The sequence below is a fragment of the Hyperolius riggenbachi genome, chromosome 11 (assembly GCF_040937935.1).
Source record: "Hyperolius riggenbachi isolate aHypRig1 chromosome 11, aHypRig1.pri, whole genome shotgun sequence".
In the NCBI taxonomy this organism is placed as follows: Eukaryota; Metazoa; Chordata; class Amphibia; order Anura; family Hyperoliidae; genus Hyperolius; species Hyperolius riggenbachi.
Window position 1 is genome coordinate 64,392,854 of NC_090656.1, and position 24,034 is coordinate 64,416,887.

The window sequence follows — 24,034 nt, forward strand, 5'->3', positions numbered from 1 at the left end:
CCCCTAGTGCTTACATGTTTGGGTTTTTTTAGTACTTTTTATACATTTTCTTTGTTATTCTATTTTTACTTATGTATGTTATAATGACCACTAGAGATGGTTAATTAAATTCTGATAACTTAGACTTGCATGCAAATAGGATGCCAACTGTATCGAGTTTGGAATTGGGCCAATCGAAAGCCGGCAGACCCGATGCCCCAGTACTGATTCACAGCAAGAAGACCCCAGCAGGTAATTATAACTTTACAGGAGGGGGGATCTGTACAGTATGAGTACAGGCTGGACATCCGCTTTAAGGAAACCTAAGACGCCCAGTGCAACTTATCTATTAGGGCTTCTTTAAGCCCCTTGTAGTCGTTTTGTTCCCTCACTGACATTCCGTGGCCATCCATTCAGCAGCGGTCACCTTGAAAGCTGCCTGTGCTTACTTGGACTGCAGTCTCCTTGTGGCCGCTAGCATTTTGCATTTGCACAGTCGTAAAAGTGACTACTGTGCATGTGCTGAACGCTACAGGAGTGTGATCGAGGAGACCTGCAGCGCAGCAGCCAGCGACTGGCTTGGTTGGCCAGCTTTCAGAGGGGCACAGCTGCTGAATAGATGGGAGTGGAATGACAGCGAGGGACCTGAAGAACTATAGGGGGCTGGAAGAAGCCCGAGTTAAAGTGGACCTGAACTCTTGCACAGGACAGAAGGTAAACATAGAGAAATGCACCCTGTATGTATTTAGAGAGTTTAGTCTGTCTAAATACCCTCATTTGTGTCTAATCACAAGTTGCAATTTGATCTCTTCTATGGGTCACCTTACTGCCATGGCAGATAAGCTCATTTAAAAGCACATAATGTCTGCTTCTATGAAAGCAGGAAGTAGAAACAATGCAAATATATTTGATTTGTATAGGATTTGTATCAGATGTAACAAAGAAATGTTTTTTTTTTCTTTTGAGTTCATTGGGCACCTTAGATTCACTTAAGGTTCCCTTTAACTACTTAAGGACCACAGGGTTATACCCCGTAGTGTTTAGGCTATTTTTTTTAAAAAAAACTAGTACTCTGCAGCTTTAATAGCTCGCTGCAGAGCCATACAACTGAGCACACAAATGAACACTGCCCCCCCCCCTTTTCTGCCCACCAACAGATATTTCTGTTGGTGGGCTCTGATCGCTGCTGCAGCTTCTTTCTTTATTTTTTATTAATTTTGCTTTATTTCTTAATAAAAATGTCTATTTTTTTAAATCACCCCCTCCCTCCCCCCGAGGACCAATCAGAGCGATCCTCTCTCATAGGCACCAGCTTATGAGAGGGGATTGCGTTGCAAGCCTCTCCAGGGGACAGCCAAGTTCAGCCGTGCCGTAGATCGCAGCGCTATACGATGTAAATAGATGGCAGTTTCGCTGTCTAACAGTCTGCTAGCGGAACTCCGTCACTCAAGCAGGGATGCACGCACATCGGCGCGCACAATTCCCGCTGATCTCCTCCCCCAAGACTTGACGCCAGTTGGCGTTAGGCAGTCCTGGGGGAGCCACCTTGCGACCTTCAATTGGCGTTAGGCGGTCGTAAGGTAGTTAAAGGGGAATCTAAACTGTACATAAAGCATTTCACTTACCTGGGGCTTCTACCAGCCCCCTGCAGCCGACCTGTGCCCGCTCTGTCATGGAACAATCCTTTGGTTCCCTGCAGCGGCTGTGTTTCATTTTCCGTGACTCAGCCAAGTGGATGACTACTGCGCATGCGCAGTCCTGGCCGTGTGTGTCCTCGATCACGATCCCATTGACTGATTTTCTCCTACTGCGCATGCGCAGAATGCTCCCAGTGGCGGAAGCGTAATCAAGTACACACGTGGCAAAGGCCACACAGGTGCAGTGGCCATCGACTGGCCCAGTGACCGAAAATGAAACTGCCACTACGGGGGACCCGGAGGATTGCTCCATGACAGTTCGGGCACAGGGCAGCTGCAGAGGGCTGGAAGAAGCCTTGGGGAAGTAAAACTTTTTTTTTATGTTCTGTTTAGGTCCCCTTTAAGCAAAAGCTTTGCCTAAAGATGAACTTTACTGTATAATCTAATAAATACAAATAGCTTTTTTTAGAATATTAATTTATAAATTATTTATTCAGTGTTTGCCCATTGTAATCTTTCTTACTTATATTTATCAGAGATACCGGCAGGGGCGTCGCTAGCCCTGTTTTGGGTTGGCACGTGCCCCCAATCTGTCCTGGGGTGCCACGGATCTCAGCGGCTCCCTCCAGCCGCCGCCGCGTCACTCAGGATCAGGCGGCGAGCCGGCGACCAATCGTGCGGGCGCTAGGACCCAGCGCCCGCACTGATATGCGGAAGTGACATCACTTCCGCATATCGAGCGGGTGCGTCCGGCGCCCGCTGGTACTGGTCGGGTCGCCGCTGATCCAGAGGTCTGCTGCGAGGTAAGGGGGGCGGGGGGGAGCGGCGGCGGCTAGAGGGGGGCCTCCCTGTCACTCACTCACTCCCTAAAGGGGCCTCCCTGTCACTCACTCACTCCCTAAAGGGGCTCCCTGTCACTCACTCACTACCTAAAGGGCCTCCCTGTCACTCACTCACTCCCTAAAGGGGCTCCCTGGCACTCACTCCCTAAAGGGGCTCCCTGGCACTCACTCCCTAAAGGGGCTCCCTGGCACTCACTCACTGCCTAAAGGGCCTCCCTGTCACTCACTCACTCCCTAAAGGGGCTCCCTGGCACTCACTCCCTAAAGGGGCTCCCTGGCACTCACTCACTGCCTAAAGGGGCTCCCTGTCACTCACTCACTGCCTAAAGGGGCTCCCTGTCACTCACTCACTGCCTAAAGGGGGTCCCTGTCACTCACTCACTGCCTAAAGGGGGTCCCTGGCACTCACTCACTGCCTAAAGGGGCTCCCTGGCACTCACTCAATGCCTAAAGGGGCTCCCTGGCACTCACTCACTGCCTAAAGGGGCTCCCTGGCACTCACTCACTCCCTAAAGGGACTCCCTGGCACTCACTCACTGCCTAAAGGGGCTCCCTGGCACTCACTCACTCCCTAAAGGGGCTCCCTGGCACTCACTCACTGCCTAAAGGGGCTCCCTGGCACTCACTCACTCCCTAAAGGGGCTCCCTGGCACTCACTCACTCCCTAAAGGGGCCTCCCTGTCACTCACTCACTCCCTAAAGGGGCCTCCCTGTCACTCACTCAATTCCTAAAGGGGCTCCCTGGCACTCACTCCCTAAAGGGACTCCCTGGCACTCACTCCCTAAAGGGGCTCCCTGTCACTCACTGCCTAAAGGGGCTCCCTGTCACTCACTCACTCCCTAAAGGGGCTCCCTGGCACTCACTCACTCCCTAAAGGGGCTCCCTGGCACTCACTCACTCCCTAAAGGGGCTCCCTGGCACTCACTCCCTAAAGGGGCTCCCTGGCACTCACTCACTTCCTAAAGGGGCTCCCTGGCACTCACTCCCTAAAGGGGCTTCCTGGCACTCACTCCCTAAAGGGGCTCCCTGGCACTCACTCACTGCCTAAAGGGGCTCCCTGGCACTCACTCACTGCCTAAAGGGGCTCCCTGGCACTCACTCACTGCCTAAAGGGGTTCCCTGGCACTCACTCACTGCCTAAAGGGGCTCCCTGGCACTCACTCACTGCCTAAAGGGGCTCCCTGGCACTCACTCACCTCCTAAAGGGGCTCCCTGTCACTCACTCACTTCCTAAAGGGGCTCCCTGGCACTCACTCACTCCCTAAAGGGGCTCCCTGGCACTCACTCACTCCCTAAAGGGGCTCCCTGGCACTCACTCACTGCCTAAAGGGGCTCCCTGGCACTCACTCACTCCCTAAAGGGACTCCCTGGCACTCACTCACTGCCTAAAGGGGCTCCCTGGCACTCACTCACTCCCTAAAGGGGCTCCCTGGCACTCACTCACTGCCTAAAGGGGCTCCCTGGCACTCACTCACTGCCTAAAGGGGCTCCCTGGCACTCACTCACTGCCTAAAGGGGCTCCCTGGCACTCACTCACTCCCTAAAGGGGCTCCCTGGCACTCACTCACTGCCTAAAGGGGCTCCCTGGCACTCACTCACTGCCTAAAGGGGCTCCCTGTCACTCACTCACTGCCTAAAGGGGCTCCCTGTCACTTACTCACTGCCTAAAGGGGCTCCCTGTCACTCACTCACTGCCTAAAGGGGGTCCCTGGCACTCACTCACTGCCTAAAGGGGCTCCCTGGCACTCACTCAATGCCTAAAGGGGCTCCCTGGCACTCACTCACTGCCTAAAGGGGCTCCCTGGCACTCACTCACTGCCTAAAGGGGCTCCCTGGCACTCACTCACTCCCTAAAGGGGCTCCCTGGCACTCACTCACTGCCTAAAGGGGCTCCCTGGCACTCACTTACTCCCTAAAGGGGCTCCCTGGCACTCACTCACTCCCTAAAGGGGCTCCCTGGCACTCACTCACTACCTAAAGGGGCTCCCTGGCACTCACTCACTACCTAAAGGGGCTTCCTGTCACTCACTATCGGGGTCCCTGTCACTCACTACCTAACTTGGGGACTACCATATTAAGGGGGCATTCTGCCTATTTATGTGAAATGCTGTCTATTTATGTGCCTCATGACTGCTGAATTTGTCTTGTTGGGAGCCTTATGATTTGTTGGGGGCCTCAAGATTGCTGAATTTGTCTTGTTGGGGGCCTCATAATTTGTTGGGGGCCTCATGATTGCTGAATTTGTCTTGTTGGGTGCCTCATGATTTGTTGGGGGCCTCATGATTGCTGAATTTGTCTTGTTGGGGGTCACATGATTGCTAACTGCGAGACTATGGGAAAAGCTGAATCCTTATCATATGAGACAATAGCATTAAACTTACTTTTTTAGCTTTTTAATACAGAAAATAAAACTGGGAGGTTCTAAAAAATTTAATACATTTTTCAGGAGTAGGATGGATAATATTGTTTATCTTCACAGTTTATTTTCAACTTGGATTTTCCATAATGTTCATGTATGAGTTAAAACGTTTGTACAGTATTTAGTTTAAATTGCTGTTGCCACTTTGCGATAGATAAGTGACTTTTGGGTTGCAGTTTGGGCACTCGGCCTCCAAAAGGTTCGCCACCACTGTCATAATCTAATGGCCCACCATTGCTAGATTCATGTAAATTTGTCTCCGCCCGTTACCGCACCTATATTCTGGTCCATGGCCCACCCATTTTTCGGTGCGGCGCGATAAGCACGCCGCACAACGTGATCCTCATATGTTTGGCACGCTAGCTGCAGTGTGCTGAATTCTGCTGCTTACAGTATGTACAGTATACACTGTTCTCTAGTGCCTGCACTGTGTGCTGATTTACCTCCAGTGTGTACAGTGTAAGGTGTTACTCTGTGCCTTTACTGATTGTAAACCAGCTATATTGTATGCTGATCCCTGCTACTTTCAGTATGTACAGTATTAGCTGTAAAGCCTGGTACACAAATACAATTTTGATTAGCCAATTTTAGCTCTGTTCATAAAATTAATTGTCTGTTGGCCCACTTACTGCACGGGGGTGGTAAAATTGGGGGTCAGTGATTGACCAATCAAAATTGTATGTGCGTATACATCTTTGATCTATGCCTATACTGATTGTAAATTATCTAAATAAAGGACAGGGGGCTCCATCCAATATTTCGATGGGCAGGCCTGTTATCTGTAGCTTACACCGCTGCTAAGTTCATGTACATTTGGTCCCGCCCATGGCCACGCCCACTTACCTCATGACCACGCCCATTTTTGCCACCTCCCCGCCTGGTGCCCACAGGTGCCCCCGATCTCCAAGGACCCTAGAAACGCCACTGTATACCGGTATCTTTACTGCTTGCGAGGTGAATCACTGTGCTTTTTTCCCCTCATGTGTCTCTTGAGCAGGAACTTAGTTGATCAGTTGATGTCCCATACTGCTCTGGGGCAAAACCTAACTGGGAGGGCGAAGTCAGATTCTAATGCACAGCAACATATAGATATAAAATGTGTTTCTTTCTCCCTCCCTCCCTGGTGCAATTCTGTGAATTCACAGCCTGTCAGTTTCATTTGTGAAACATGCTTAGCTAAGTACTCATAATGCAGAGTAGATACCAGGGCTATCTGTATAGAAAAATAGCAATAGAAAACAGGTGCAGTTTGTGCTTAATTTCAGATTTGGAAATAGAAGTTTTAAACGGGGGGACAGGCAAAAATGGCGCACAGCGCCAATAGTGTCAGAATGGCGCTGCATTACAACGATATTTATCGTTTTATATGTTAAATTTTTTTAGCAGGGATCGGGCTGGAGAGGCAGCGGGCTGGCAGCGGGGTCGGGCTGGAGAGGCAGCGGGGTGGAGGGAGGATTACGCAGCATGTGTATATTGTGTATACATTACCTTGTCCCGGCCGGCGATCGCTCCTTCACTTCATAGCTTGCACGAGTTCTGCATCCAGCCAATCACCATGCGGAAACTGAAGCCGCATGGTGATTGGCTGGATGCAGGACTCCTGTAAGCTATGGAGTGAAGGAGCGATCGCCGGCCGGGACAAGGTAATGTATACACAATATACACATGCTGCGTAATCCTCCCTCCACCCCGCTGCCTCTTCAGCCCGACCCCCGCTGCCAGCCCGCTGCCTCTCCACCCTGACACCGCTGCCAGCCCACTGCCCGCTGCCTCTCCAGCCCGACCCCCACTGCCAGCCCGACCCCCTCTGCTAGTTCCCTGCATTTTTCAATGGCGCACCGTTCTGCTGTTTTATAAAACGCTATTTACCGTTTTAATGTATTTACATTAAAACGGTAAATAGCGTTTTATAATCGGCAGAACGGTGCGCCATTATTTCCTCCGCGCCATTTTTTACTGTATGCTTAAACGGAGTGGGGATTTGACTTTAAATGCCAGACTCTTCTCGTTTAAACATAAAATGGCTATAAAAGGGCCATAAAATGGATTAGGCCTTCAAACTAGCGCAGTAGCTTAAATAATGAGAAAATGGATATGTACACTCTACTCCCAAGAAATCTGATTTGAAACCTTTTTATGTTCTGAAAAGTGTAGTTTAAGATTCTATTTTGCTCAGATACAAACTGAAGTTAATCAATATTTTCACATTTTCTTGTTCATGAATTTAATTGAATTTGATGCGACAGTTGATTGCAATAAATTGCTTGTATGTAATTTGGGGTTTTGATTTTTTTTTTTTTTATTAAAGTGAAATCCCCTTCCACATTTGTTAAAGGGGAAAAAAGACACATTTAGATATAGACACATGGATTGCAAACATTATTTCAGAATTCTTTTTCCCCTTGGCTTAAAGGGGAACTTCAGCCTAAACAAACATACTATCATTAAGTTACATTAGTTATGTTAATTAAAATAGATAGGTAATATAATCTCTTACCCACCCTGTTTTAAAAGAACAGGCAAATGTTTGTGATTTCATGGGGGCAGCCAACTTTTTCATGGGAGCCACCATCTTTTTGGTTGAAAGGAGGTGACAGGGAGCATGAGGCACAGTTCCAACTGTCCAGGTGTCCTGATCACCCTTCCCAGCTTCATGCGCTAGGCTTCAAATCTCAAATAAAAAAAAAATTTTGCACCAAAACAGCAGAAGAACAATAACATCAGAAATCCCATCATGCTTTGCACAGCATCAGGGGAAAAATGCCCGGGCAGTTTTCTTTTGTGCAGCTAAAAATTAGGCTTGGGTAAGAAAAACAAAGTTCTGATGCTGTGAAACTGTTAAAGAAACACCAAGCCTTTTCAGTGCTGCTGAGTAGATTTTTAGTCTGGAGGTTCACGTTAAGGATACGATCATAGTGGTGCATTGCGGTGTGGCATAACGATTGCTAAAGTGGTTTACGTTGTGGCTTAACGACTTGTGGCTTTGGAACGCACTGCATGCACACATATGTATGACAGTGAAGCACACTTTTCATTGACTGCATGCGTTACAATGCACAAATAATGTGCAGTGCCCACTGTGAACCTAGTTTTGTAGGTAGTGACGAACACTTCCATTCTACAGTTTACTGCCTGATTGGCATGCCTGAGTTTGCTGAGTACACCAGGTGTGCTGGGAGAGCTACGGGACTTCCTTGTCTATGCAGCTTATACAGGAAGAAGAGGTACTGGGGTGTTATTGGGGAGCCTGTATTGTACTTTAGATGCAGTATACCAATTAAGTACTGATTTGGTGGTTGGAAGAAAAATTGTATTTAAATTTACAGGCAAAATTAGACATTCAAAGTTGAAATGGAAGTTGAAATGGAAAGATAATGACGCATGTGCATCACTGGCCGGGCACCTCCTCAATGGCGTTCCTTTAGCAGGGAGTGTTCTGCCAGGCGCAGTAGCAATTTTTACTTACTGTGCCACAGCAACATTGGGGTAGGTGCGCGATACAGGGCCACATCCAGCGTTCACAGGGTGACACCAAGGAAACCAAGCAGCTTTGGATGATGGCGAGGGACCAGGAAGACTTCAGGGGGATGGAAGAGGCCCCAGGTAAGAAACTGGCCATTGTATTTTCTGTTAAAGTTTCCTTTAAAGAGAACCTGGGGTGAGAGTGATATGGAGGCTGGCACACTTATTTCCTTTTAAACAATAACAGGTGCCAGGAGGTCCTGCTGATCACCTGAGCACCTGATCTGCATGCTTGTTTAGAATCTATGGCTGAAAGTATTAGAGACACAGGGTCAGGGACAGCCACACTAATTGCATTGTTTAAAAGGAAAGAAATATGGCAGCCTCCATATCACTCTCACCTCAGGTACCCTTTAACCTCTTGCCGACCACTCCACACCAATTGGCGTGAATGCGGCGGCAACCTCAGGACCACTCCACGCCGATTGTTGCGAATGGCTTCCTAGGGAGCTTGCAGGGGAGCGCGCGCATCTCCGCTCCGCCTTCAGTCTTCCAGCGGCCATCGCCCTTCACGGAGACTGTTAGACGTCAAAATAAATAGGTACAGCACTGCGATCTAAGGCAGCGCTGTGCAGGGGACAGCCGTGCGACACAAACAAGTTCGCAAACGGAAAATTCTATGTTCGCGACATCTCTACTATCGAGCCATCTATCTGCCGGAAAAACTCATGGTGTATTCCCAGCATAACACACAGTTCACACACAATCCTTTCTATACTCTGCTGGTTGCATGCATTAATCTGCCACTAGTGATTCATGGCCATTGCAAATATGCATGAATGGTAAAGGGCATTATAAAATACCTAGTCATATTTTCCTGCAGTTTAGTTACTACATGACACTTATGATGTTTGTATACAGTATTACTTTAACCACTTTACCCCCACCCGTACGAATTTCTCCGTCCTTTCTTCCATCCTTTTACCACCAGGGACGGAGAAATCTGTACTTCCCGCGCTCCCGCCACTGCCCGCGCTCCCGCTCGCTTATGCGCGCTCTCCCGCTCGCATGCACGCCGCCGCCCGCTCGCCCGGAGATCAATGAACGGGAAAATCCATTCCCGTTTGTTGATCTAAGCCCCGCAATGATCCGCTGCTTCTCCGATAAGCAGCGCGATCATTGTGAAAAAAAACGAAAAGTTCCCAGCCTCTTTGTACTTCGTGCAAGCGTCCTTCCAGGTTGCAGGTCGCATAAACAAAATGTTACTGTGGCCATCTTGTGGCCAAATAGTAAAACTACACCCTAAAGCATTTTTCACATACAAATACATTACTTATACACAAAAAATTAACTCATTACCTCCCACACTCCCCATTTTTTTTTGTAATTAAAAAATTTACAATTAAAAAAATACATAAATAGTTACCTTAGGGACTGAACTTTTTAAATATTTATGTCAGGAGGGTACAACACTGTTACTTTAGAAACTATGGGCTTGTAATTAGGGATGGACACAAAACTGAAAAAAATGCACCTTTATTTCCAAATAAAATATTGGTGCCAAACATTGTGATAGGGACATAATTTAAACGGTTTTATAACAGGGACAAATGGGCAAATACATTTCATGGGTTTTAATTACAGTAGCATGCATTATTTAAAAACTATAATGGCCGAAAACTGAAAAATAATATTTTTTCCCACATTTTTTCCTATTTTCCCATTAAAACACATTTAGAATAAAATAATTCTTGGCATAATGTCCCACCTAAAGAAAGCCTAATTGGTGGCGGAAAAAACAAGATATAGTTCATTTCATTGTGATAAGTAATAATAAAGTTATAGACAAATGAATGGAAGGAGCGCTGAAAGGTGCAATTCTGGTGCTCAAGGGGTAAAACCCCTCAGTGGTGAAGTGGTTAATGTTGCTCTTAAAATTTGTCTTATAACATAAATACAAAAACAAGGAACAAAAAAACAGCAGCAAATAAAAAATAAAAATGCTCTTAACTCTACAGTTGTGTTTAAAATTATTCAACCCCCACTGAAATTGATTGTTTTGACCATTTTGACATTGATTTTTATCATTTCAGTCATCTTATTTACAATTAAATCAAAGAGGCACTTGTAAGTCAGACAAATATAACATAACATTTATAAGGAAATAACCACAAATGTCTTTTCTGTGCTCACATCATTATTAGTTTTATTCAACCCCCAAGTGACATTCATTCTTAGTACTTAGTACAACATCCTTTTCCAGTTATAACAGCTTTTAAACGTGAAGCATAGCTTGACACAAGTGTCTTGCAGTGATCTACGGGTATCTTAGCCTATTCTTCATGAGCAAAAGCCTCCAGTTCAGTCACATTCTTAGGCTTGCGCGCTGCAACTGCTTTCTTTAAGTCCCACCAGAGGTTCTCAATCGGATTTAAGTCTGGTGACTGCGATGGCCACTCCAAAATGTTGCAGCCTTTAATCTGCAACCATGCTCTGGTAGACTTGGAGGTATGCTTGGTATCTTTGTCCTGTTCAGAGGTCCAACGTCTCTCAAGCCTCAGGTTTGTGATGGACTGCATCACATTTTCATCCAATATCTCCTGGTACTGAAGAGAATTCACGGTACCTTGCACACGCTGAAGCTTCCCTGTACCTGCAGAAGCAAAACAGCCCCAAAGCATGATTGACCCCCCCACCATGCTTCACAGTGCTTCACAGTAGGCAAGGTGTTCTTTTCTTCATAGGCCTTGTTCTTCCTCCTCCAAACATAGCGTTGATCCATGGGCCCAAACAGTTGTAATTTTGTTTCATCAATCCACAGAACACTATCCCAAAACTTTTGTCTTTTGTCCACATGACTTTTGGAAAACTGCAGTCAACTCTTCTTATTCTTTGGATACAGCAAGGGGGTGCGCCTGGGAGTTCTGGCATGGAGGCCTTCATTACGCAGTGTGCGCCTTATTGTCTGAGCTGAAACTTCAGTACCCGCATCTGACAAATCTTTTTTCAGTTCCTCAGCAGTCACACGGGGACTTTTCTCCACTTTGCACTTCAGGTAGCGCACAGCAGTCAAAGTCAGCATCTTCTTTCTGCCATGACCAGGTAGTGTTTCAACAGTGTCCTTTGCCTTGAATTTGCGGATGATGCTTCCTCTGGTGTCTCTTGGTATGTTTAAAGAGAACCCGAGGTGGGAATTAATTATGTTAATGGGGCACAGAGGCTGGTTGTGCACACCAACACCAGCCTCTGTTGCTCCATGGTGTGCCTCCAGGACCCCCCTGCGCGCTGCTATACCCTCTGCAGTGCTAGCGACACACAGCGTGTCGCCAGCACAATGTTTACCTATGCCGTGTCAGTCAGCGTCGCTCCCCCGCCTCCTCTGTATCGGCGCTACCCGCCCACGTCCCTTCCCTCCGATCAGAGGGGAGGGACGCGGGCGGGTAGCGCCGATACAGGGGAGGCGGGGGTTGAATAATTGTGTCAATGAAGAAATCACAAAAAAAAAACATTTAATACTGTATTACAAAAACAATTGTCATTTTAGTTGCATTTGATTCTTTAAAAAGTCCTTGTAAGATTTCATTCTGAACACAATTACAAATGTACACTAAATTCCCTAAAACCCTTTACAGCATTTGGGGTTGAATAATTTTGAACGTATCTGTAAATTATAGGAGTCATAATGGACTGTGCTTGATAGCATTCTGCAAAGCTGCGTTCAGATAAATAAAAATGTAATTTTTACTTTGGCCACTAGATGTCAGCATTGCTCCATTTTTCTTTTCCTTTTTTTTTTTTATGCTTTCAGTAAATTAATTTTTGTGTAGATTTGCTGAATCTAGTAACTTTTTCACCATACTTCTTTTACTCCATCAGTACAAGTAAGATCGCACTACGGGGCTGACAGCTTATTAAAGAGTGGCAGCTGCACCAAGTATTGGTGCTAATAGCATACACAATACATATCAGTATTTTGCAATATTTACTGGTGAAAAAATGACAGATGATGAATATTAGATATACCGCACAATAGAACCATCTGCAGGCATTAAAGATCTCATTCAAGAGGACCTGTAAGATCTTTTAGAGTCCTCAGTAATATTCATAATAAAAAGGCACATTTGCCTGGTGAAATCTATTTTCCACCCTATCCCCAATTTAAGCTTTTCTGATGCCTGATGGTGCCTCTGACTCAGCTGCTGCCCCAGCATCTCATTGGAGCAAAAGACAGGGCAGAAGTGCCAGAATAACCCGATGATTTGTAACCTGAGCATACTATCTGTTTTACAGTGTGATGGGCAAGGCCAGATTTATACTTTTAGTGCTACTAAGCCAAGTATGTTGTGGCTCCCCTTTCATGTGCAGCCTCCTCTTCCATGTGTATCGTCCATGTACAGCAGCACCTCCCATTCCATGTGCAGCCTCCTCTTCCATGTGTATCATCCATGTACAGCAGCACCTCCCATTCCATGTGCAGCCTCCTCTTCCATGTGTATCATCCATGTACAGCAGCACCTCCCATTCCATGTGCAGCCTCCTCTTCCATGTGTATCATCCATGTACAGCAGCCGCCTCCCATTCCATGTGCAGCCTCCTCTTCCATGTGTATCATCCATGTACAGCAGCACCTCCCATTCCATGTGCAGCCTCCTCTTCCATGTGTATCATCCATGTACAGCAGCACCTCCCATTCCATGTGCAGCCTCCTCTTCCATGTGTATCGTCCATGTACAGCAGCACCTCCCATTCCATGTGCAGCCTCCTCTTCCATGTGCATCATCCATGTACAGCAGCACCTTACTTTCGTGAACAGCTCCCTTGAGCATCAGTTTCGTTTTCCATGTGTTGCTCCCCATGTTCAGCTTCCTCTTTCATATGTAGTAACCACTCCTTCATGTCCAGGTGGCCCTTGGCCTGCAGCCACCCAAGGCCTGTGCCTTTGCGGCCTTTCCAGAAATTCGGCTCTAGTGATGGGTATGATGATTCCATTGTATATATGTACAAGCAGAATTGGCCACAGAGCATACACTTCACAAATAAGGCCTCATCCACACAGGGGACTGAAGTGCATGCCTGTCGGGCAGTTCTGCCTCCTGTCTGCCGGCCACTGAATAGCAGCGTTTGACACGTGGTGTGGTTAATAGGCAGCATAAAGATGCATCCTGTTGCATGTGAGCACGGTGGCGGCCGCAATCAGATGAGGTGGCTGCCTCTCCGCTGCCTATACCAAGCACTAGAAAGCACCCATCCAGGTATGGGAGCATCTGACAGGCACTGGATTCTCCACCTTCAGCCACTCCTGTAAAAGAGGACTAAGGTTGGTGTGTGGGGAATTTGGGACAGTTAGTCACACTAGAAGCACGAAAAAATCGCTGCGCCTTTTGCGTACATGTTCGCAAAATTGCAGCGCTTTTTCCGCAATTTTTACTGCAATTTTAATGAAGCTGCAGGGTCTCTGAGCAGTGAGAGGGCTTGGAGCTCTGTTTATTCGGCCCCCATTTCATTGGGGCATGGGGGGCCTCCTCGCTGCGCCCCTGGTAAAGTGTTAAACGTTGCACAGACTAATCCCCACAGGGCAAAATTTTGCGGTGTAGTTGCAAGACCCTGCATATTCTGGCAAGTGAAAGCAAATGCAAATTTGCATGAGCAATGCCTCTTGATTGAGCCAATCAGGCCAAGTTTGCAAAGCCAGGTACAGTAGATCAGGTTTCACTTGGTGTTTGATCTTATCGAAAATTAGATCATTCGCTAAAAACTGCACCGTTAATGAGCATCTTTATTTTCCTTTTTCCTTTTAACTTAGAATTGAGGAGGGGGTGGTGGGTGGTGTTGTGAAATTACTTTAAAGGACATCTGAGCTGAAATGTTAAGTTAGATCTTCTTTCAGCCCCTGTCAGTCTATCTGGTCCCTCGGTGGAGTTTTGCTGCCCTTCAGTGCGCAGCTACCCCTTCTGAAAGACTGCCAACCACAGCTGAGGTCGCAGGCTGTTGCCCATCTGTGCGCCTCTCTTGATTGCGCTCCTGTGGCTGGGAGTGTTCTGCGCTTGTGCAGTTCACAAAGATTGAAACTGTGCAAGCAGAAGTGCCCATGTTCGTGCAGTAGCCTGCGACCACAGCTGTGGTTGCCGATCTTTCCGAGGGGCTAGCTGTGCACCGGAGGGCAGCCGAACTACACTGAGGGACCAGATAGACCGACGGGGTTTTTTTTACCATTCAGCTTGGATGTTCTTTAAAGTCACTTGTGTGAAGTTGTTCTCATAGCATACTTAATCATAGTTCTAAATAAGAATCAAGACTGGAAGTACAGGGTTCTAGATAGAGCTCAAGTGATTTTGGTGGCCGATCCACCTAGAGACAGATCTCTCTGATCGAATCTGATTGTAGAAAAATGTGTTGTCCTCCATGAACTGCAGGCTGATTTCTGATGGATCTCAGCATGAAATTTTTTTTGAAGTCAACCTGGTGATGCTGCCTCACTAACCCCTGGCTGCGTCCCTCCAAATGAACATGTACTCCTCCCGGGTCCCCGGGGCCTGTGCATTAATACGATACCTGTCCAGCACTGTCTCTGCACTCTTGATCCTCATTTTCAACCCCAGCTCCCCCCCCTCTCCTCCCCTGGTTGTCTGCGTATTGCACATGTGGCGTGAATGAGGAACAAGAGTGCGGAGACAGCGGAGTGGTTAAGTATTAAAGCACAGGCACCATGGGGGGGGGGGGGGGGGGGGTTGGGTACATGTACATTTGGAAGGATGTGGCCGGAGGTTTCTGTCATGTTTGTTGTTTGCGATATCGCCGCACCCGATTGAGCATGACGCCCTGATATTTTACAGCCTGCCCATTTAATACGTGACCAATTTCAGCCCGAAATTTGTTGAATTGTTGATCAGGCATGCTCTTGGCAGCAACAATTTTCATCATATTTGATAATGATTGAATCTGATAATCGATCGGCCTCCAAGTCTACAGATGTATGGCCACCTTTAGTCATGGCTAGTGTAAATAATTGAATAATTAGGAGTCAGTAAAGAATAAGTAGGAGTCAGAATCAGTAAGTAACTGTTTACAATAAAGATATCAACACATGCTAGATTTTCAGTGCCCAAATAGTTGATATAATTTGAGTTACAATCTAGCATGTGTACAGGTGTCTCCTCAAGGTGGTCGCCTCTTCTTCATACTTGGATGGTGGCTATTGCCCTCCCTTAGTTCACAGATTGCCAGGTTACTGCGCTCATCGTGCTTGCGTAGCTCGTAGTAATCTGGCATGCTACTTAGGTAAGGGGGGTCACGCTGATTTGGCGACACGTACTTCCTTTCTTTCGGGAATACCAGTAACACATCAGTCAAAAAAACATACCGGCCTTTTCATTAGAGTACTAACCCTGAGGTCTCTGCACACAAATGAACAGCACTGGGCTCCACAGATTGGATGAATCCTGCTAAACCTATTTTTTATGTATCGGGAAGTAAAGGAAAGCTTTTTTTCACACTGCCAAACAAAAGCTCGCTAAGTGGGTTTTGATCTAAACCTTAACCCTCCCCTGGCTTCTAAGTGACACAGTAGAACAAGCTGTATTAGCATACCATGCATAACTAATAGAAGTCAAATGGGGATAAGGCAGCGTGTTTACTTGTGAGTTCAGGCACAGAAATTGTTCAGAGGGAGAGTGATTTTTCACATGGGGTTCCAAGGTGAACAAAATGTGTACAAGTCATTTCTATAACAAAGGCATCTATTAAATTTAGCCCTCGGCATCAAAAAATAATTGGCCTCAGCTGGCCAGCAGAGGGCAGCGTTGGACGTGCTAAATATTCCCTGTGCTCTGTGCTTTGAAATTGTCATGTAAAATATTAAGGGGCATATTAAAATGCAAAATTCTTTTTCTCCATCTATGAATGCTAAGACGGAAATAATGAAGAGAAACAAAAGAATGTCTTAACGTTGTATGCCGTTATACTGGAGGTACGCGATCTGAGGACCTAACATAGAAAATGAAGTTCTAGGTAAGAACAGCTATTAATAACATCACTTCGTGTACCTATGTGCTGCTGCTCATCATTTTTCTTTATAGGCCTCTTATTTTAAAAGAAGTGTGATGGATATGGAGGCTGCCATATTTATTTCCTTTTAAGCAAAAACTTTTAGCCATAGACCCTGAACAAGTATGCAGCAGCTCAGATATTTCTGACATTATTGTCAGATCTGACAGATTAGCTGCATGCTGGTTTCTGAGTTGTTTCAGACACTTCTGCAGCCAAATAGATCATCAGAACTGCCAGGCAACTGGTATTGTTTAAAAGGAAATAAATATGGCAGCCTCCATATACTTCTCAATTCAGTTGTCCTTTAAAAACACAAGATAATAATTGTAAAGTCCTGAGTACCTAAAAAATATAAGGCCATCCATTTGTCTGCCTTCTCCTACCTATACATTGTCAAAGTGCCAGCCCTATGACCATTTCACTCATTGTCGGATTTGAGACAAGGCCACAAAGGCCATAGCCTAGGGCACCAGGAAGCAAGGGGCGGGCAGCCGCTGGCACACTCAGGCAGTTAAATTGCCAAACGTGTAAATGCCAGCAGTCGCAGAGCCGTTCCGCAGCGTTGAAGGACATTGCTGGATGGGGGAGAACAAACAGATGGGTAGCCATGGTGAGCTGCATGCTCAGTAAGCCACCCTGATGGGTATGCGCAGTAATAGGAAGTGACTTCTCAAATATCGGCTCAAGGAGGCATTAGAACTCTGGTCTCCTACTTTAAAGGTGGTGCCCTTAAAGAACAACTACAGTAATCAGTTAAAATTTGACAGAACCAACTGACAGTTGTTGTAGGGGGCGCTTACCTGATCTGGACACAGGATCCCCTCTCCTCTTGCAGGATCGGCTGTCCTCTTCCACCACCAGGAGCATGTCTCCTCTTCCACCACCGAGGGGAGCAGTAATGTGACGTCCTCCTTCAGGTGGTGGACATGGCCGGATTTCAGACAAGGCCACAAAGGCCATGGCATAGGGCACCAGGAAAGCGAGGGGGGGGGGCTGTGGGCAGCAGCAGTTAGCCTGCCAAACATTTGTTCTGCTACACAGAGTTTGCACATAGTGGCGGGCGGCTACCAACAGCATGACTGGCACTCGGGGGATGAAGGGGCAGTAAACGGGCACTTGCAGTGATTTCTGAGCTGCCAGTTACTGACTGAATGTGCTGCTCTCCAAGGAATTTACAATGTAATCCCTGCCATCACTTCACTAACTGTCCTCAGAGGAGTTTATAATGTAATCCCTGCCATCACTTCACTAACTGTCCTCAGAGGAGTTTATAATGTAATCCCTGCCATCACTTCACTAACTGTCCTCAGAGGAGTTTATAATGTAATCCCTGCCATCATTTCACTAACTGTCCTCAGAGGAGTTTATAATGTAATCCCTGCCATCACTTCACTAACTGTCCTCAGAGGAATTTATAATTCAATCCCTGCCATCACTTCACTAACTGTCCTCAGAGGAGCTTATAATGTAATCCCTGCCATCACTTCACTAACTGTCCTCAGAGGAGCTTATAATGTAATCCCTGCCATCACTTCACTAACTGTCCTCAGAGGAACTTATAATTCAATCCCTGCCATCACTTCACTAACTGTCCTCAGAGGAGTTTATAATGTAATCCCTGCCATCACTTCACTAACTGTCCTCAGAGGAGCTTATAATGTAATCCCTGCCATCACTTCACTAACTGTCCTCAGAGGAGTTTATAATGCAATCCCTTCCATCACTTCACTAACTGTCCTCAGAGGAGCTTATAATGCAATCCCTTCCATCACTTCACTAACTGTCCTCAGAGGAGCTTATAATGCAATCCCTGCGATCACTTCACTAACTGTCCTCACAGGATTTTATAATGTAATCCCTGCGATCACTTCACTAACTGTCCTCAGAGGAGCTTACAATATCTCTCCTGTGTTGGGGGAAGTTTAGGATGCTGTCGGTCCGGGGACAGCTGGTGATAGTGGGCCTTGGGTGGTAAAAAGTAGAAATCCAGCCCTGGGGGTGGAGGAGGAGACACAATCCTGGTGATGGAAAAAGACAGCCAATCCTGCAAGAGGAGAGAAGTTCCTGTGTCTGGATCAGGTAAATATCAAGCGCTACCTGCACCACTCTGCATTAGGCTAGGTGTGGGGGGAGGATAAGTGGCGCTGGATTCAACCACTTGAAACAAGCATGCAGCTAATCTTGTCAGATCTGTCAGTAATGTCAATCACCTGATCTGCATAAGCTTGTTCAACATCTTTGGCTAAATGTATTAGAGGCAGAGGATCAGCAGGACAGCCAGGCAATTGGTAGTGCTTAAAAGGAACCTGAGGTGTGAGACCTACGGAAGTTGCCATATTTGTTTCTTTTTAAACAATAACAGTTGCCTGGCTGACCTGCTGATCTTGTTGGTCAGCAGGGTCTAAATCACACACCTGAAACAAGCATGCAGCTTATCTTGTCAGATTTGACAGCCAGGCATTGTGCATTATTTAAAAGGAAATAAACATGCCAGCCTCCAAATCCCCCTCACCTCGAGTTCCCTTTAAATCAATATGGCAGACTCCATATCCCTCTCATTTCAGTTGTCCTTTAAACATTATTTTGACTCAGCCCTGAACCCCTCTGGAAGGTTTTATGCGTCTGAGCAGAGCGTATCGGATGACTGTACGTTATACATACCGTTATTCTTTAAAGCTCTGCCTAATTTGCATAGATGATGCACCTGTATGAAGGCATAAAAGAGATGCACAAGTGGTGGGGGAGGGGTCTGGGGGATAACAGCTGCGATCATCATAACATAAGCTAAGAGTTACTATTTCAAGGAATGGAATAGAAAGTAATAAACTCATACTGTGAACTGGTGTGATTCCAAGCTTCTACCTCTTTGTGGAAGCGAACGGCACGGCAAAGAAAAGGATTTACTTGTCGTTAGGTGCCAAAGCGACAGATATAAATATAAGCTTTTAAGCCAGAAAATCCATAAATTGCTGTGGCTGCGGCTGGATTTTTTCCTTACTTCCTCTTTCTCTTTTTTTTCTCGCTCTCTTTCAGAATGTATTGCCTTTTCTTTTGGGAATAAATCGGTGCCCATTGAAATTAATCATCAGTAAAATCTCTGTATGGCCGGACAATGAGAGGGGCTTAAAGTCGCATTTCCTGCCGAGTCGCCTTCCCCGGTACAATGTAATCTTCTGCCTGTGGCGTCCAGAGAAGCATTTAAAGGGTAACGCCAGGCTAACTGTAAAACATGCAGCTCAGTTTTGTATGAATGAGCTGTTTTGCTTTGTCTTTTGCAAAAGGATTTGTAATTCTGTCCAGCCAAGCTTGTGATTCACATATCCTTACTGCTCTGCACAACCAGGCAGCTAACAACCTATATTTTTTTTTTTGTACAGCATAACCTTCTATCAGTGTAGCTTGCACACAAAAGTTCCCTGCTATAAATCCAGCCCCCTAACTCCTGCACTCAGAGGAAGAACAACAACTGGCATCCTAGAGAGCTCAATGAATGCAAAGACTCCCAAGAGAAAATGAAACCAAGCCTAATAACCCTTTCAGGTACTTTTTTTTTTTTAATAAACAAGAGTTTCTTCTTAGAAGTCATAATGGTGTAGCTTGTCTATACGAGGGAATTCCGACAGGAACATTTTAGGTACTTATCCGTTAGCCGGGCACATCCGGCAGGTGGCGCTGTTGATGTTAATTCCAATCATAATTACTTCACGTCAACCTGTGAATGTAAACCGCCGGATGCGCCCGGCTTAAACAGATCAAGCCGCCGGCTTGCTTCGTGAGTGTCTCGCTCTCCTCCCCCTCTTGCCCTCTCTCGTATGAGCCTTGGGGAGGGGACATGCGTGTCCCCCCAGAGTCGTTCGTCGTGGCATTGCGACGAACGACTCTGGGGGGACACGCATGTCCCCTCCCCAGTGTTCTATAGGAGAGAGGGCAAGAGGGGGAGAAGAGCGAGACACGAAGCAAGCCGGCGGCTTGATCTGTTTAAGCCGGGCGCATCCGGCGTTTACATTCACAGGTTGACGTGAAGTAATTATGATTGGAATTAACATCAACAGCGCCACCTGCCGGATGCGCCCGGCTAACGGATAAGTACCACATTTTATTTTGGATGCTTGTTTTGTTTGCTATGTAAACATTATTTTGTAGATAGAGTCAAAATCCACATAATCTGATTTTCACTTAGCAGAACAGACTCCGCGTGCCGCAGCTGGCTGACCTCTGACATTATCTGGGGATTGGCTATATGATGGCCGAACTTCAACACCTTTTGAGCCCAGATTATACAATTGGTGGCATCATAGCCACAATTTACATTGTGGTCGACTCAGTGGCGGACACAGCCAGCAGTGGGCCCCTGTGCAAAACTGTAATTGTGGGCCCCCACAAAATATGGGCGTGGCTACAACCTGGCAAGAAACAGTGGATAGAAGGCAAAAAATGGGCGTGGCAATGACCGGATGAGGACGGAGCTAACTGTAACTTAAAGCGAACCCGGGGTGAGGGTTTATTTCCTTTTAAACAATACTAGTTGCCTGGCGGCCCTGCTGATCTATTTGGCTGCAGTAATAAACTGAATTACACCAGCAACAAGCATGCAGCTAATCTTCTCAGTTCTGACAATATTGTCAGAAACCCCTGACCTGCTGCATGCTTGTTCAGGGTCTATGGTTGAAAGAATAAGAGGCAGAGGACCAGCACGGCAGCCAGGCAACTGGTATTGCTTAAAAGGAGAGAAATATGTCAGCCTCAATATTATTCTCAATATTATTCTCACCTCAGGTTCCCTTGAAAAGTGCAACGCAAAGACAGTGGGCCCAAGTTTTGGTGACCCTTTCCCCAGAAAATTCACATAATTGTGTAGGTTTTCTCAAGAAAATACACATATATGCCCAGAAAATACGTGCAATCATGTCGGCAGATATGCCCAGAAAATACGTGCAATCATGTCGGCAGATATGCCCAGAAAATAAGTGCAATCAAGTCGGCAGATATGCCCAGAAAATACATGCAATCAAGTCGGCAGATATGCCCAGAAAATACGTGCAAACAAGTCGGCAGATATGCCCAGAAAAATACATGCAATCAAGTCGGCAGATATGCCCAGAAAATACGTGCAAACAAGTCGGCAGATATGCCCAGAAAATACGTGCAATCATGTCGGCAGATATGCCCAGAAAATACATGCAATCATGTGGCAGACCTGCCCAGAACATACACCTGCTAATATAAATAAAACAAAAACATTTACTCACCTGCAGCAGCAGACCTCCTGTCCCAGCCTCCATCCGGCGCGCAGCTCCCATGGGTGGTTGGGTGGATAGGTAGCCTAGTGGGTGGGTGAGTGGGTGGGTGGGTGGGTAGGTAGCCTGGTGGGTGGGTGGGTAACTAGCCCGGTAGGTAGCCGGGTGGGTGGTTAGGTAGGTAGCCTGGTGGGTGGGTAGGTAGGTAGCCTGGTGGGTGGGTTGGTAACTAGCCCGGTAGGTAGCCGGGTGGGTGGTTAGGTAGGTAGCCGGGTAGGTGGTTAGGTAGGTAGCCGGGTGGGTGGTTAGGTAGGTAGCCTGGTGGGTGGGTGGGTAGCCTGGTGGGTGGGTGGGTAGCCTGGTGGGTGGGTAGGTAGCCTGGTGGGTGGGTTGGTAACTAGCCCGGTAGGTAGCCGGGTGGGTGGTTAGGTAGGTAGCCGGGTGGGTGGTTAGGTAGGTAGCCGGGTGGGTAGGTAGGTAGGAAGCCTGGTGGGTGGGTAGCCGGGTGGGTGGGTAGGTAGGTAGCCGGGTGGGTGGTTAGGTAGGTAGCCGGGTGGGTAGGTAGGAAGCCTGGTGGGTGGGTAGGTAGCCGGGTGGGTAGGTAGGTAGCCGGGTGGGTAGGTAGGAAGCCTGGTGGGTGGGTAGGTAGCCTGGTGGGTGGGTGGGTAGGTAGGTAGCCTGGTGGGTGGGTAGGTAGCCTGGTGGGTGGGTTGGTAACTAGCCCGGTAGGTAGCCGGGTGGGTGGTTAGGTAGGTAGCCGGGTGGGTGGTTAGGTAGGTAGCCGGGTGGGTAGGTAGGTAGGTAGCCTGGTGGGTGGGTGGGTAGCCGGGTGGGTGGGTAGGTAGCCTGGTGGGTGGGTTGGTAACTAGCCCGGTAGGTAGCCGGGTGGGTGGTTAGGTAGGTAGCCGGGTGGGTGGTTAGGTAGGTAGCCTGGTGGGTGGGTTGGTAACTAGCCCGGTAGGTAGCCGGGTGGGTGGTTAGGTAGGTAGCCGGGTGGGTGGTTAGGTAGGTAGCCGGGTGGGTAGGTAGGTAGGTAGCCTGGTGGGTGGGTGGGTAACTAGCCCGGTAGGTAGCCCGGTGGGTGGGTAGGTAGGTAGCCTGGTGGGTGGGTTGGTAACTAGCCCGGTAGGTAGCCGGGTGGGTGGTTAGGTAGGTAGCCTGGTGGGTGGGTAGGTAGGTAGCCTGGTGGGTGGGTTGGTAACTAGCCCGGTAGGTAGCCGGGTGGGTGGTTAGGTAGGTAGCCGGGTGGGTGGTTAGGTAGGTAGCCGGGTGGGTGGTTAGGTAGGTAGCCTGGTGGGTGGGTGGGTAGCCTGGTGGGTGGGTAGGTAGCCTGGTGGGTGGGTTGGTAACTAGCCCGGTAGGTAGCCGGGTGGGTGGTTAGGTAGGTAGCCGGGTGGGTGGTTAGGTAGGTAGCCGGGTGGGTAGGTAGGTAGGAAGCCTGGTGGGTGGGTAGCCGGGTGGGTGGGTAGGTAGGTAGCCGGGTGGGTGGTTAGGTAGGTAGCCGGGTGGGCAGTGGCGGCTCCAGGAATTTTTTTTAGGGGGTGCTATGCAGGTGCTGGACCAATTTCCGGGGGAGCTGACGACCTGCGGCGCGCTAAGCGCGCCGCGGCAAAAAATGGGTGTGGCTACAACCTGCGGCGCGCGAAGCGCGCCGCGGCGAAAAGATGGGCGTGGTCATGACCGGATGAGGGCGGGGCTAACTGTAATTTAAAGTGAACCCAGGGTGAGAGTTATATGGTGGCTGCCATATTTATTTCCTTTTAAACAATACTAGTTGCCTGGCAGCCCTGCTGATCTATTTGGCTGTAGTAGTGAACTGAATTACACCAGAAACAAGCCATGCAGCTAATCTTGTCAGTTCTGACAATATTGTCAGAAACCCCTGACCTGCTGCATGCTTGTTCAGGGTCTATGGTTGAAAGAATAAGAGGCAGAGGACCAGCACGGCAGCCAGGCAACTGGTATTGCTTAAAGGGAGATAAATATGGCAGCCTCAATATTATTCTCACCTCGGGTTCCCTTTAAAAGTGCAACGCAAAGACAGAGGGCCCAAGTTTTGGTGACCCTTTTCCCAGAAAATTCACATAATTGTGCAGGTTTTCTCAAGAAAATACACGTAATGTGAGCAGATTTTAACAAAAAACACGTTCAATGACCCCAATATGCACAATCGTTATCAGATATGGCTCCAAAATGCACAATCGGTAGCAGATATGACCCCAATATGCACAATCGGTAGCAGATATGACCCCAATATGCACAATCGGTAGCAGATATGACCCCAATATGCACAATCGGTAGCAGATATGACCCCAATATGCACAATCGGTAGCAGATATGACCCCAATATGCACAATCGGTAGCAGATATGGCCCCAATATGCACAATCGGTAGCAGATATGGCCCCAATA